Here is a 15,349-nt window from a genome sequence, read left to right as displayed (position 1 = left end):
CTCTGGTTCCCATTCTTTATCAGTAACATCTTTCAGCTCCCTATTTTCTCTTTCTTTGTGTAAAGGGGTCAGTCTTGCTGGAGCCAAGGGCTTGTATTGGAATGGAGGCGCAATAAGGTGGGTAGGAAGATCATTCTGGTCCTGGAGATTGTCCTGAGACAGAGGGTGGTCTCAGGGAGCCTCCAGGCATTCAAAACTGTCCTGGAACTCCAGACTGATAAGACTTTGACTTAGATTAGGTTTGAATAACCAATCTTTTATGCTTTGGACATCCTCATTATCCTGCTGTAGGGCTAAGAGGTATTTCCCAGGACTTGAAAGATGCACCCTTATTCCACTTCCAGCTCCATCCTACAGCCTGCCTCACCGTGGATCTCAACTCATCATCCTTACCCCAGGTCACTTGGGGATGGTGGTTAGGAGCCTCTCACTGCTGGGTGTTTATTCTCTTTATTGTTTCCTGGTCTTGGTAAGAAGGAAGAGTTGGAGGAGGACAGCAAGAACCAAAAGAAGAGCTCCAGGTCAGCGCCCCGAGAGTTCTCATCATTCTTATCAGGACAAAAGGAAGTTTCTTGAAAGGGATTGCCCCTCTGAGAAGCAGAAGGAAAGAACTTTTGTAGGTAAAGGGGAGGGGCAGGTAGGAGAGAGGAAGGAGAAGTTCACTGCTCTTTACAGTCGTCCCTAGGTATCCAGGGAAGATTTGTTGCGGGACCCTCCACGGACAGCAAACCCCGCGGATACTCCATAGTTGGCCCTCCATATCTGCAGATTCAACCAACCTCGGATTGTCAACATAGTGCTATTTGATCTGCGGTTGGTTGAATCCGGAACCACCAATGGATGCGGAACCGGGGGCTGACTGTATATTTATTGAAAAAAATATTGGCGTGTAAGTGGACCTGTGAAGTTAAGAGTCAACTATATTTCCTTTCTTATTATAATTTAAACTTCTGGTTTTAGTGTGAATTTCTTTTGTGGAGAAGAATACTTTACTCACACCTTCTGTCTGCCCATCTCAACTCTTACTCAGGTGTTCCTGGCTTGTGGCTTTGCAACCTTCCTCTGCTCTTACCTTTCCTCTTCTTGCTCTTCTCTTGCCTTATGGCCTGCACACCTGAGGTTCACCCCTCCCCTCTCTCTTCTTTCTCCGAAGGGTTGGGCTTCATGTCAAAGTCATTACAGAATTGTCTAATTATAACAGATTAATCCATTAGGATTTATGCCTTTCTATTTACTGGCTGGAACTATCCATTTCACAGCTGTGGCTCCCACATCTAACCAGCTAGCAGGCAATTTAAATGTAGAAAGCAATTTAACCTAGTTGGATACCAGACATCTCGCTTAATGTAGTGCATAAATTTTGGAGCTCTTTGCTCTCAGCCCTCAAAAGGACAGCCAACAGTTTCATGTCCTGGAAAGATTTGGCTTTTCAGGGAATTTATACCCCAAGAAGGGATCCTGGGTATTGGATTAAAAATAAAGGAGTCTTCAGATGAGGTCAGGGGTTGTTTTCAGGCCAGTTCAGATTTCCTTTTCCTTCCTCTTTTGTGGACAATAATCTTATGCTTAACTGAGCTTTCTGGGAGTCTGACATCAATTGGAGGGTACCTTATTTTCTTCTCTCTTTAACTTTCATTTATTGCCTGTCTGAGTGAAGTGTTCTTTTTGTACTGATGGTTGGGGTCACCCTGCTTGCCAAGAGCTTGCAGTCTGAATGACACCATGTCTTAATTCTCTTGGTACTCACAGCCCCTGGCCCAGCACCCAGCTTGTAGTAGCCTCTCATCAGAGGTGCATCACGGCTGGAAAAAGAGCTGGGGGAGGGTCATGTGACCTGACAAACCCAACTCTAAGCCCCAAACTAGAAGAAGCAGTGATCAAGACACATGAACTCACATGATGTGTGAATACACAGCTACCTCTCTTGCAGGAAGGAGATGAGCAGAGAGAGATGTTTTGCTAAGAGTATGAGGAGACACGTGGTCAAAGTTCTCAAGTACTGGAAGAGTTGCCAAGATGATGTGGGATTGGATTTTTCCTTTTCTTTTCCACATGGCCCCAGAGATATTAGGCTAAGGGATGGAAGTTATAGGCAGAAAGAGTTGGATTTCACTTATTTCACAGTAGGCAGAACTGTGCATTGACCAAAGTTCTTTTAATGGAACCTTTGACTTAAAGAGGTACTAAACTTCCCACAACTATCTGTCCTTAAGCAGAGGCTGGATAGCCATGGGCAGGGAGGCTGTAGTGGGTTTTTAGAACCAGTCAGGGCTAGAGACCTCGAGGATGCTGTCTACCTGAGCCATGATGTCTACCTGAGCCGTGCTGTCTACCTGATGCCATGGCCACCTCTGCATCTGTCTTCAGGAATCTTGAAGCTGAAATGCGGGCTGTTTTCTCCACTCCTCCTGGCAGATGGGAAGAGAAGTGGGGGCTGGGAGCTTGCTTAGTTTTCAGTCCCTGAGCCGAGAGAGAAAGTGTAGGTTCCCTCATGTTCCCCACTGATCTGAGTTTAGCACCCCTTGGGACAGGATGGTAATGGCGGCAGTGGACATGACCTGTGCATCAGTTTCTTCGCGCTGCCATAACCAAGTATCACAGACTGGGTGGCTTACACAACAGAAATTAGTTTTGCAGTTTTGGAGGCTGGAAGTCTGAGGGCGAGGTGTTGCTCCCTCTGAAGGCTCTGGGGAGGGATCCGTTCCAGGCTTCTGTTCTCTCCTAGCTGCAGGTTTTTTCTCAGCTTGTGGCAGCATAACTCCGACTTACACATGGCAGTCACCCTGTGTCCGAAATTTTGCCTTTTTAAAGGACACCAGTAATATCGGATTAGGGGTTCACCCTACTCCAGTATGACTTCATCTTAACTATATAGGGGAAAACCTTATTCCCCAATAAGGTCACATTCTGAGATACTAGGGGTTAGAACTTCAACATATGAATTTTGAGGGGCTGCTATTCAACCCATAACAGGGTGAGAGGGTGAGAGGGTGTGAGCTATGGAATGATTGGTTTGATTGTAGGACCCCATGGAGCGTTGGCTGGTTTTTGATGGGTGTGAAATAACTCCAGAGGGTACCAGTATGAACCACTCTGTAAATCCATCAGTTGCTCTAGATAAAGCCTCAAATGGGTGTTTCCTCTTTTCTGAACTCTTAACAGTATTTAGAGGGCATATCACAGTTTAGCCCTTAATTATGCCCTTATACTATTCTTTGATTCATGTAAAGAAACTATTATTGAGCACCTACCATATATATGAGGCATGTGATATATACAATATCTGAATTAACTATGGCTCTGTGAAATAGATATCCTTTAATTCATTTTACAGGTAAAGAAATAGATGCTTAGAGGATGTTCTGTAACTTACTCAAGGCCATACAACTAGTAGGTGGCAGAACTGGGATTTGAACCCCTGCCTATTTGGTTCTGTGATAACACATAACTTCCAAACTCATTTGTAAGCTCCTCAAGTGAATAGACTTCTCTTACATTCTTCTCACTCCCAGATGGATTAGAATTCATTGCAGACATCCCCTTATAGTTCTTTGTGGTGAAACACCCAGGATTTTCTAGACGATCCCTAAGCCCCCTTTTATTTTTTAATACTCTGTGATGAATGATCCCCTTTTTGACTGATGCATCAGTTGACGTTGAATCAGAAGTTCTGAGATTACTCAGAGAGTCAGTGTGTGACATGGGGTAGTGTGGAAGTGGCACTTGGTCAGTGCTGGACAGCCTGCCTCGTAGGTAACTGTGGGCAGCCCTGGTCCGCTGTTTTGCATTCAGAGCTCTGTGTCTTCATTTCTCCAGGGGGCATCAGGCCTTGGCAAGTCGATTTCCACTTGCTCAGCTCACAAAAGTCTTATTGATAACCCAGAGTGCTGATTTATTAATATACAATGAGATACAGTTGCCAAGAGGACTGAATGATTGTGGCAGCTGGACAGCGCATGTACTTCTCACTCCTTGGGAAGCAGTTCAGTCCTGAAAGTTAGTAAACATGGAAAGAGACCAACAACGGGGTGCAGGCCATGGTGAACGTTTATCATCAAGCTGTGGTAATCTGACCCCATCCTTTTTTTCTAAGCTCTGCCTACCAAGCAGCCAGCCGTATTCAGGTCAGTAGGTCAGGATGTCTTTTCTGGGGATGCTCACACTTTCGCTTTTGCTCTCAACCCAGAGGAGATGCTCCCTGATGGTATTTGTTACAACCTGCCCTTCCATGTAGCAGATTTCAAGGTGTAGAGGACATGGTTTCACTTTAGGTTGCCTGCTTCAGATGACCTATATTTCTTGAGCCCTGATCATGAGCTGGGTGCTGGGCTATGTGTTGCTGGGGGGGCCAGAGAGACCGAGTCCTCAAGGAGCATACAAACAGACGTTCATATAATATGGTGGTGAGTAACAAGAGGGGATGGGCGCTGGATTTGGTGGGAGCACGTGGAGGGACTGGGGAAGGCCTGCAAGAAGAGATGGAGGGATAGATTGGGAGTTTGGGATTGACATGTACACACTGCTATATTTATTTATTTATTTAAATATTTATTTTTTGCGGTACGCGGGCCTCTCCCTGTTGCAGCCTCTCCCGTTGCGGAGCACAGGCTTCGGACGCGCAGGCTAGCGGCCATGGCTCACGGGCCCAGCCGCTCCGCGGCATGTGGGATCTTCCCGGACCAGGACACGAACCCGTGTCCCATGCATCGGCAGGCGGACTCTCAACTACTGCGCCACCAGGGAAGCCCCACACTGCTATATTTAAAATAGATACTCAACAAGCACCTACTGTAGAGCACAGGGAACTCTGCTCAATATTCTGTAATAACCTAAATGGGAAAAGAATTTGAAGAAGAATAGATATATGTATAACTGAATCATTTTGCTGTACACCTGAAACTAATACAACATTGTTCATCAACTATACTCCAATATAAAATAAAAATTAAAAGAATAAAGTAATGGACGCCTAAAAAAAGAAGAAGAGATGGTGTTGGGGTTGGATCTCCAAGAGTGAGTAAGAGTTAGCCAGGACCAAACCAAAGAGAACAAAACACAGAAACAAAAACTACCTGGCACAGGGAAACGGATCAACAGAATCATGGATCATGTCAAGGGGTGTGCGTGCGTCCGTGCGTGCGTGTGTGTGTGTGTGTGTGTGTGTAAAAGTGGATTGGAATTAGAGGTCACCATGCTGGGAGGTGAGGTGAAGTAGTTGACAAATCGTGGAGCACTATCTTGCACTAGTTAGGGGGCACAGAATTCAGCAGCCCTGCAGATGACAGAATCACTGCCATCTCCCAAGCAGAGGAGGGCCCTGGTCAGACTGGGGTTCTCTGGGGAGCTGGCTGTGCAGAGGGTGTCCAGATGGACCTCTTGGAGCCTCCCTGCTCTCCTCCATACACATGCCAGAGGAGTCACTCTGGAGGGGAGGGGGAGGGGCTACTTCCTGGCTTAGAGGACACAGCTCTGCCTGCCTCCCAGTAATTGTGGGCAGTGCCGGAGGGAGGCATTTCCCAACCCAGCAGTGGACTTACAGCGTTCACTTTTTTTTTAAAGAACATTTATTTATTTATTTATTTTTGGCTATGTTGGGTCTTCGTTGCTGCACGCGGGCTTTCGCTAGTTGTGGGGAGCCAGGGCTACTCTTTGTTGTGGTATGCCAGCTTCCATTGCGTGGCTTCTCCTGTTGCGGAACACGGGCTCTAGGTGTGCGGGCTTCCGGGCTTCCATAGTTGTGGCTCGTGGGCTCTAGAGAGCAGACTCAGTAGTTGTGGCGCACCGGCTTATTTGCTCCGTGGCATGTGGGATCTTCCCGGACCAGGCCTCGAAACTGCGTCCCCTTCATTGGCAGGCAGATTCTTAACCACGGTGCCACCAGGGAAGCCCACGTTCACTTTTTTTAAAACAATTTTTTTGGCTGTGTCACATGGCTTATGCTATCTTAGTTCCCACTAAGGCTAGTGGGATCTTAGTTCCACGACCAGGGATTGAACCCAGGCCCTCAGCAGTGAAAGCACAGAGTCCTAACCACTAGAACGCCAGGGAAGTCCCTTGGTTCACTTTCTTTTGGAAGATTAGAGTCCTCTGCTCCTGAGCACACTGTGGACTGTTGAGAGCTGCTACAGGTTGGAGAAACAGTGTGTGTGTGTATGTGTGTGTGTGTGTGTGTGTGTGTGTGTGTGTGTTCCTGAGTGCACACACGCAGTCATCTACAACTGTGAGCTTAGCATTAACTAATCAATACCTGAGTTATTCTCGCCTCTCTATTCACTTAGCATCTATTCCAGCACTGATTACATTGTATTTATAATCTTTTTCCATCTCCTCTACTTGACAGTGGGCAGAGGCTGTCTTCATCATTTCAGAGGTACTCCCTGAGCATAGTAGTTTGTGGAACAAATGAGTAAATGGAAGAGAAGGGGTGCGTGTGCTCCTATGCATGGGCCTGGCCTGGAGCTGGCAGGCAGAGAACACTGAGGAAGGCAGGCCCTGCCCCACGGCTGCGCCAGGTGGGAGGCCAAGGGCATTCAGGGTCTTTAGTGGAGGGTGAGCCTTGGATTAGTGTATGAACTGTTTGAGGTGACAATGCTTTGAAAACTTGTGACTCCTACAGGAAAGTCATGGGTCAAAAGGGAACCAGGGTGGACCCCTGGTTGTCCCCGTCGGCTGGGCCTTTGATGTGGTGACTGGGCTCCCTGACTGCCGGACATTACAGACGTCGGAGGTAGGATGGTAGGAAGGGCTTCTCTGGGTGGATGTTTTCCCCTGGGAGCCTCTCCTTCCAAGGATGGAGCGTGCTCTCACCTGACAGGTACTGGCTGGTCAATCCAAAAAGATTCCTGAAGCAGCGTATTGTAGGAAAAAAAAAAGAAGAAAAAAAAGAAAAAGAGACGTATGCATCTTAAGCATTTTATTTTAACTTGAAATATATAAATGTGTACCTATTTGCCAATCCTTTGACGAAGGGTCAAAGCCCAGTCTTTGAATAGGGGTCTGCTAACTGGAGTTCTTCTTCACCTTTCCTGCATTAACCACATCTATGATGCATTAGCTAAGAAGTCTAATTTGGGTTTTTAAAAATGGAGCCAAAACCCTAAGCCCTGTGCAAAACAACATGAGTGTAGAATTCTAGATTTTTGTGATTACCCCCACTGCTTCCCCACCTGCTCCACAAACCCCAGTCTCTGTTAGGGGTCTCACAGCCCCTTATTTAACGACACGGGCAGGGCCGTGCCTTATCAAGTCCCCCGACAAAGTGTTCAATATGCTCTACTCGGAATCACCAGCTGCCTTTTTGCACTTATAGTTTATTACTTGGCATAATCTTTAATCTAGTTTCATAATAAATAGTAGGAAGTATAATTGGCAGTAGATTCTGGATCAAGAGATGCTGGGAGAGGGGGCCCGGGTGTTCCGGGAGCAGCCCAGTGATCACCGGTGCTGAGCGGGCCACGGGTCCCCATCAGCGGAGGAATTAGGGAGCGCCTGCGCCATGTCCTCTTGTCCTGGGGACTTCAGGGCTGCTGTGTCTGCCGATCTCCCCTCTGCTCTAGTGCAGAGTTTGCGTCCTCAGGGGAAACACTTCTAATCTCTCCTTTCCCCTGCCTCCACCCAGGCTCCTCCCTGAGGCCTCTGGACACCCAGAGCTCTCTTGGTTTCTTACCAGTCACGTAGATATAGGATGGATTCCCAGCTCTATCATGTAATGGGGTGTAACTTTGACCGACACACTCAACTGCTTTCAGCCTGCTGCACTGCCTTGTGGTGGGGCAGTAAATTAAATCAGGCAAGTGTGTTACAATGATAACTCATGCTATGGAATGCTTACTGGAAGGCAGGGCTTTCCCTAGATGTCCTTATTTCATTTTTGCAAAACCCAGTGAGCTAGGTGCTACGGATCCCAAATTACAGCAGAGGACACTGAGGCTCAGGGTGCTTAAGCTTCCTAGTTGGCGAGCAGCAGAGCTGAGAATCAACCCCAGCACCCGCGCTCTTATTCTTGGGGAAATGTTACCCCCATCACAGGGTACGTGGGCCATAAGTGCACAGAAATGTATAAATGCATGGTGGATGCACCCTTCTCCTCTCAAATCCCTGCCTTACCCCCCTCCCAGGAGGGCAGGGGCAAGTCTTCTGCCTCTTTATATAAGGTAATGCCAAGTGCAGCATGGCAGAGATGGTTGGATGTCCACCTCCCCTTCCAGTGTCTGGCGCTGTTGCGGGATAGTGCCTGCCCAGCCAGGAACCTCTTTACCCAGCACCTCTCCACCCAGGTGTGGTCACGGGGCAGAGTCTTACCATGCCCACACCTGACTCTCCAAAGACTCCACCTCTTCACCCAGGTGTGTGGCTGTGTGGCAAAGTCCGCTCCCGGCTCCCCACATCCTCCCATGTGGCCCCCCATCTCTCCCTTTCTCTCTCTGGCTACATGAACAGTCAGAGCCACACATCGAAGATGAAGGTCCCTCTGTCGGCCTGAGTCCCTAAATGACTGTGCAGTGCAGAGTCCCCATCCTACCTGCCAGCTGGACTTGAAGAGAAGAATGAAACCCCTGAGATGTTGGGGTCTGTCTGTTACAGCACATACAAGACACATACTGTCTTGACCCAAACGCATACTGGGGGGCTCTTTGAACTTGTTGGAAAGAGACCCCCTGTGAACCCCCTTTTAATGTTCTCTGTGGCTCAGCACATTTTTGATGTAGTAGAATGTGTGCTGATGTGGCTCTCGTTAGACACCATATCCCTAGTTTATGGAAGCCAAAATTGCCAGTTCAATTATATTTGCCGCAGCGGGATGTAGTGAAAAAGGATGCTGGGCGATCAGGAAAAGCCCAGCTCAGATTCCAACCCTGCCATTTTCCAGCTGCAGTACCTTAAATTCATTCCTCTTCTTCTTGGTTCCTTAGATAAGACATAGTAATAAATTCCTAAGAGGCATAATAATACCTACCTTGGAGGGTTGTTGCGAGGATTAAATGAAAGTGACCGAGTTCAGCATACAGTGGACGATCCACGTGGGGCACGTTGTTTATCATCTATTCATTTGATAAAGCTTTAATAAAAACCTATGCTGTGCCCCAAACTCTTTGAGGAACAAAAGATGCAGGAGATGCCTCTACCCTTAGGAGATGTCTCTACCCTTAGGAGATGGTCCTCTAATTGGGAAATGTGGCTGACACACAGGAAGTAGTTGAGTGACATCTCTAGGTGGCATGGGACGTGGGCTGGGGCAGCGGGGCATACTCAGAGCCTTTGTGAGAAAGCAGCCCTCGGCCGGAGGGAGGCTTCCTGCGGAGGATGCCGAGGAGGACCTGTGGGAGAGCCCTGAAGGAGACGGAAGCCAAGCGACTATGCAGCACAGCACCCCTCTTGATTTCTGGTCCTCTGTGTTGCCTGTTTGGTGGGGAGACTAGAGTGATGAAGACATTGGAGGAGGGAGGAGGTGCCGGAGGGCCGGGCTGAAAGCTGTGCTCTTGAAAGTGTCGTGTGTGACCAGCCAAGAGGAGGTCATGGTGCCATGACAGCGCCTGCCACCCAGCTGGAGCGTTTGCAGTGAGGGGCTAGGGGAAGAGCTTCATTCTGGAGCCCGCACAGGGATTTCACTGTATTCACCAGGCAGCTGGCTCTTTCAGCGCCAAGAGGTGGAGCATGACCCCATGTCTCTGGCCTTGGTGGAGGCATCAAGAACGATGCTGGTGACACAAAGTGAGGCTCATTTCTGAGCAGGTCTCCAGTTCTGCTGCCACTTCCACTGGATCCTTTATGAGACAGCCTCCACCTCAGGGACCCCCGAGCAACTGGTGTTTTCAGCCAGGAGGCCAGAGCTCCTTCCCAGGGACCGACCGAGCCGTGTGTCATCCCTATACAAGCGAGAGCCACAGCAGCTCACCTCGAAGAGGCTCTTTGTTGGTGACATAGGCCAGTAGTGCCCGTCTCCGGGCTCCCCACGCATCCCTTTGTGTTCAGTGTTTTCCAGGTTAATCAACCTTATCGTCCTCACTGTAGTCTGTAATTAGGCACACTGGACAATTATGTCATCCATTCTGCATTACTGATGTGCGATCCGCCAGCCAAAGACAATGATTAATTATTACCCTGTTGGATTGTGCTGCACACACACCCCTTGGTCCAGATGCCAGGATGGTTGGCCAGTGTTTGGGGCTCCCTCTGGGGTCTGGGCCAGCTGTATTATTGGAGGGTCAACCAGAGCGCATGAGCTGGCCAGCCCGCTGGGGGCAGGTATCCTTGGATGAAACCAGAAGTGGGAGCACCTTCAGCCATACTGGGAGGTGAACATGACTCCCAGCCTTCCCATCCAGGTCTTTTGCCGCATGGGCAGCCCTTGCTGCCCTCAGGGATCCGGCCACGCTCTTCCCCTACCCCACAGGCCCAGGCAGCTGGAACCCAGTGAGAAGGTCTGTTTCGTGTGTTTGTGGAGGTTGTGAGGGCACACGGGTGTCGGGACTTTCCTGTATCCCACTCCTCCCCTCACTGCTATATTAATCATGTTTTTAATTTTCTGTATGTTATGATGCTTTGACATCTTGGGCACCCTTCTGGCTGGGGGAAGACTGCCCCTCCCAGGGCTGGCTGATTCCTAGAGATAATAAAACCACGTGCCTATGAACATGACTTTCATAGACAAACCAACCAAGCCCAAGTTCATACCCCAGGCACCTCTTTTATCTCTAGCTTTCACCCACCGAGCCAATAGTCTCCTGTCCTCAGTCACCCCAGGGGCCAGGTATTAGACAACTAGAGACCAGCACATGCTGACATTATTCAGGGTAGCCAGTCCTCAGCAGTTACCCCTGGCCTGCCTTGCCTTATCCATGAAATACACAGTGGGGACTGTGTCCTGTGCTTTCCCCTCACTCCTGCTTCTGCCTCCTGACCGACGCTGGTGCTTCCCCATGTGGCCCTGCCTGGTGTGTAAGGCCTCTCATCTCTGGGGGAACTGTAACAATAAAATCTTTCCACGTCATCACTCAGTCACCTCCATGAATTAAAATCCCACAGGTACGTTTTAATACAACTACCACCAGGGAAGGTCCTGCTTCCTGATCCCCAAAGAAGCCCTGCCTGGAGTCTTGGTGGTGCTTGTCACACTGGGGATGGCTGACTGTGATTGTTCCTGTGGGCTGATGTCAACTTCTGAGTAGGGGATGGGATGATGGTTCCTAGCCCTTTTTAGTTTATTTGGAGAGTCCTGTTTGCACACCAAGTTCGGTTTGTATTTTTCAAAAGGTCTGGGGTCACCAGGTTAGGGCCTCCCAGAGTAGGAATGGCATAGCCCTGGGAAGCAGAGGTTTCACCTGACGCCTCAGTTTCCTCATCTGTGAAATGGGGCTCAGAACATTTGCCTCCTTTGCATCATGGGATTTGAGCAAGGGCGATTCTGGGAATTGATGTGGAGGCTCTTTAGAAAGGCCTGGAACATAGTCCTGTTTGTGACTCGCAACGTTGTGACAGGACATTTGGCGAAGGCCGGGGACAGCCTCAGGGAAATGGGAGGTGGTGGGAATCTTCCAATCAGGTTGAGGGATGATCCGTCTTTGCGATGGTTCAGTGGCTTGTTCTGGTTCTCCACAGACCCAGCTATCTGATTAAAGTAAAACTCTTTCCCTGTGGCATCATTTCCAAAGAGAGGATGAGGAAATTAAAAATTGCTGTAATGATAATAATGATAAACCCAATATAAATACACAAAGAGGATAAACCGTGGTGGACTGTGGAAGCTCCAGGCTCCTTCCACGGCCCAGATGGGCCATGGCTGCTGGCTGACCTTGGTGGAATGACACTGGTACAGGTGGGAAAGTGACAGAGGAATTTCCTGTGGCTTCTGTGGGGGACCTGGTCTCTGCTCTCAGAGTTTGGAGACTTGCAGGTAGGAGCATGCGCAAGGCTGGCCTGGTTGCCTGGTGGGGGACTTAAATCTTGGGTCCCCCTTTAATGAAAACAACCAGAGGTATCGGACACTCAGCAGTTTATTTATAACATTCAGGGAGACATGAAATGCTTTTCTGACCTTCAGGGTCAGAAAAACCCACCCAATATTTTCCCTCATTCATTCGTTCCCTTCCCATCTTCCTCCCTCCCTCTCTCCCTTCTTTTCCTCCTTTCTCCCTCTTTTCCTTCCTTCCCCCCTTCTCCCTCCTTTCCTTCCTTCCCCCTCTCCCCTTCCCTCTTCTCTGCCTCTCCCCTTGCCTCCCTGTCTCTCTCCCTCCCTCCCTCTCTTCCTTCCTTTGAACAAATATTGCATCCCAGCCCCAGGTTCTTGGTACACAGAGATGAACGAGGCCCAGTGTTTGCCCCTGAGGAGGCTTCTTGGGTGCTTAAGTCTGTAGAGAATTATTAAAAACCACTGCCCTGCAGGAAAAAAACCAGATCTTCCTCTATCTGATTGGAAGCATCTCACTATCTTATGAAACTCCAAGGCTGCTGTGAATTCCTGCCCTTCCCACAGGTTCTGGGAAAGATGCAGCAGCAGACAGTGCCAGTGCCTTGGAATTGTCCAGAGGGCTCATGCTTCCTGGCAGTGCGGACACCAAGAGGGGGCACTTTACCCACCTGGCTTCCTGGAGGAGGTGGACCCTGGAAGCTGAGACCCCTGGAAGGTTCCCGATGGCCCTGGCTCTGCCCACGCTGATGGCCCTGCTGGTCCCCGTGGAGGGCACCTGATGCTTCCCCAAGTCCCCCATCTCTAGTTGAGACCCTTTCCTGTGCTTCGCAGTGAGTGGCTACCTAACGGCTTCCTGGATAACACTGCACATGATGGATATTTACCAGTGTACGAGGCACTGTGCTCTGTGACAACCAGGGTCATTGCATTTACTCTTCATTATCCTATAAGGCAGGGCTCCAAGGGCAAGAGGGTACAGCTCAGAGTAACCCACCCAAAGTGACCCCACAGCACTGCCTGGTGGCCGTGGATACCCCAGACCCAACCTGTGGGAAATTCCACTTATTTTCTGCCTACCCTTTCCCTATTGCCTCCTCCTCCAGTGCCTTCCAGCATTTTCTGTCCAACCAGTCCCCACTTGTGTTTGGCTTCCTTTCCATTCATCCCACCTGCCCCACAGGATCAGTTGCCAGCAACAACTAAAACACTTACTATTCATTGGTCTCCTCACGGTAGCGTTGTGTTAGGACTGTACGTATGGGATTTGTAATCATAGAAGCCACTCTGTGAGGTAGATCTGCTCTTCCCTCTAACACATGAGGAAACGGACCTGGAGAGGATGAGGGACACGCCCACGGCCTGCTCACTCATAGGCTGCAGAGATGGGCTGTGCACCCACATCTGTCTGAGTCCTGATTGCCTGCTCCTCGCCACCATGCTGGCATTCACCCTCCTTGCTAAACCTTGCTAGAGCCAGTTAATTGTACTTCCCTGCACAGGCTTCTGGTCCACCTCTGTGGTACTAGAATAATGACCCACCAAAGCTGTCCAGGTCCTGATTTACAGACCCTGTGAATACATTGTTTATATGGCAAGGGGGGATTAGGGTTGCAGGTGGAATTAAGGTTGCTAATCAGCTGAGATGGTCCTGGATTATGTGGGTGGACCTAATCTCAGGGGCTCTTTAAATGTGGAAGAAGAAGGTAGGAGAGGATCAGAGAGAGATTGGAAGACGCTCTGCTGCTGGTTTTGTAGATGGAGGGGCCAGGAGCAGGGAATGTGGGTAGCATCTAGAAGCTGGAAAGGGCAAGGAAATGGTTTCTCCCCTACAGCTTCTGGAAGGAACACAGCTCTGCAGGTCCCTTGATTTCAGCCTAGGGAGACCTATTTCGGATGTCTGACCCCAGAACTGTAAGATAAATGTGTGCTGTTTTAAGCATGAAGTTTGTGATCATTTGTTACAGCAGCTGTAGGAAACTCATACATCCCCTGCAGCCTCCAATTCAGGACCTAATTATCTCTCTCGTGAACCGTGGCCTCCAACCGTCCTCCACTCTTCCTTCTAAAGGGTCCACACTTCATCTTCTTAAGCAAATATCATCCTTTCTTGGCCCAGGAATTTTCACTGCTTCCCACCACCAAATCTGTAAGGCTGCTGGTCTCTGCACACATGGCTCTGCCTTCCCTCTAGCCAGTGCTGAGGAGCCCCCTGCTCCTCTCAAAGGCTGGTGGCCCCTCGGGTGCTCTGGGTGGCTTCTTCCTGATCATCAGTTTCTCCCTTCCTATGCTCACAGCTCCCGTTTTAATCACCTTCCTCATGTCAGGGTCTTTGCACTGGCTGCTTCCTCTGCCCAGAATCTTCTTTCTCCAGGTAACCATGTGGTTCATGTCCCCACTTGTTCAAGCGCACCACCCCCCCCCATCTAGGTTCACAGTCCCCATTTCTCTCCTAGTTGGTTCTTTTCGTAGTTCTTACTGCAGCCTGACTCCGGAGACTCCCTCTCTTCATTTGTGAACTGCCTCATCCTCTTTGCTTGCTTTGCTCATTGCTTATCTCCAGAGCCTGGAATAGTGCCTGGCAAACAGTAGGTGCTCAGACAATATTTGATGGAAGCATGAATCATCTTTTATCAGTTTAAATACCAGTTGGATGTTGGCCGATCCCTATATCTTCAGCCCCACCCTCTCCCCGAGTTCTAGATCTGTCCATCCACATGCTATTTGACACCTCTACTTGGGTGTTTCGCAAGCATCTCAAACCTAATAAGCCTTGAGTTGGATTCCTGTTTCCTCCTCATACCCTCTGACCTGTTCCTCCCCTGGTCAGTTAAGCCAAACAGCAGTAATTATCCTTAATCCCCTCTTTGCCCCACTCTTCACACCTGGTCCATCTGCAAGTCCTGTGGCCAATGCCTCACAGCTGCCTACCTGTCCCCAGCCACACTGTTACCTTAGCCCTCATAGCTGTTCTGTTTGCCTCTACTCTCGTCCCCCACAACTTCATCTGCACACAGCAGTGCAAGGGTCTTTTTAAAATTTTTTTTTAAAATTTACAATAGTTTTAGATTTAGAGAAAAGTTGCAAAGGTAACTCAGAGAGTTCCCATCCACCCCCACCCAGTTTGCCTTATTGTCAACATCTTACATTGCTATGGTGCATTTTGTCACAACTAAGGAACCAACCTTGGTACCTTGCTATTAACTAAACTCCACCCTTTGTTCAGATCTCTCTAGTTTTCCGTACTATTCTTTTTCTGGTCCAGGATCCCATTCAGGTCCCACATTACATTTAGTTATCATGTCTCCTTGGGTTCCTTCCTGCTGTGACTGTTTCTCAGACTTTCCTTATTTTTGGTGACTTTGCTAGTTTTGAGGAGTGTTGGTCAAGTATTTTGTCAAAAACCCCTCAATTTGGGTTTATCTGACGTTTTCCTCATGTTTA

This window comes from Aethalodelphis obliquidens, unplaced genomic scaffold, assembly GCF_003676395.1.
Source record: "Aethalodelphis obliquidens isolate GAN/ISIS:26980383/991018 unplaced genomic scaffold, ASM367639v1 scaffold74, whole genome shotgun sequence".
Lineage (NCBI taxonomy): Eukaryota > Metazoa > Chordata > Mammalia > Artiodactyla > Delphinidae > Aethalodelphis > Aethalodelphis obliquidens.
The sequence above is the reverse complement of the archived record's forward strand: the minus strand, read 5'-3'. Positions refer to the sequence as shown.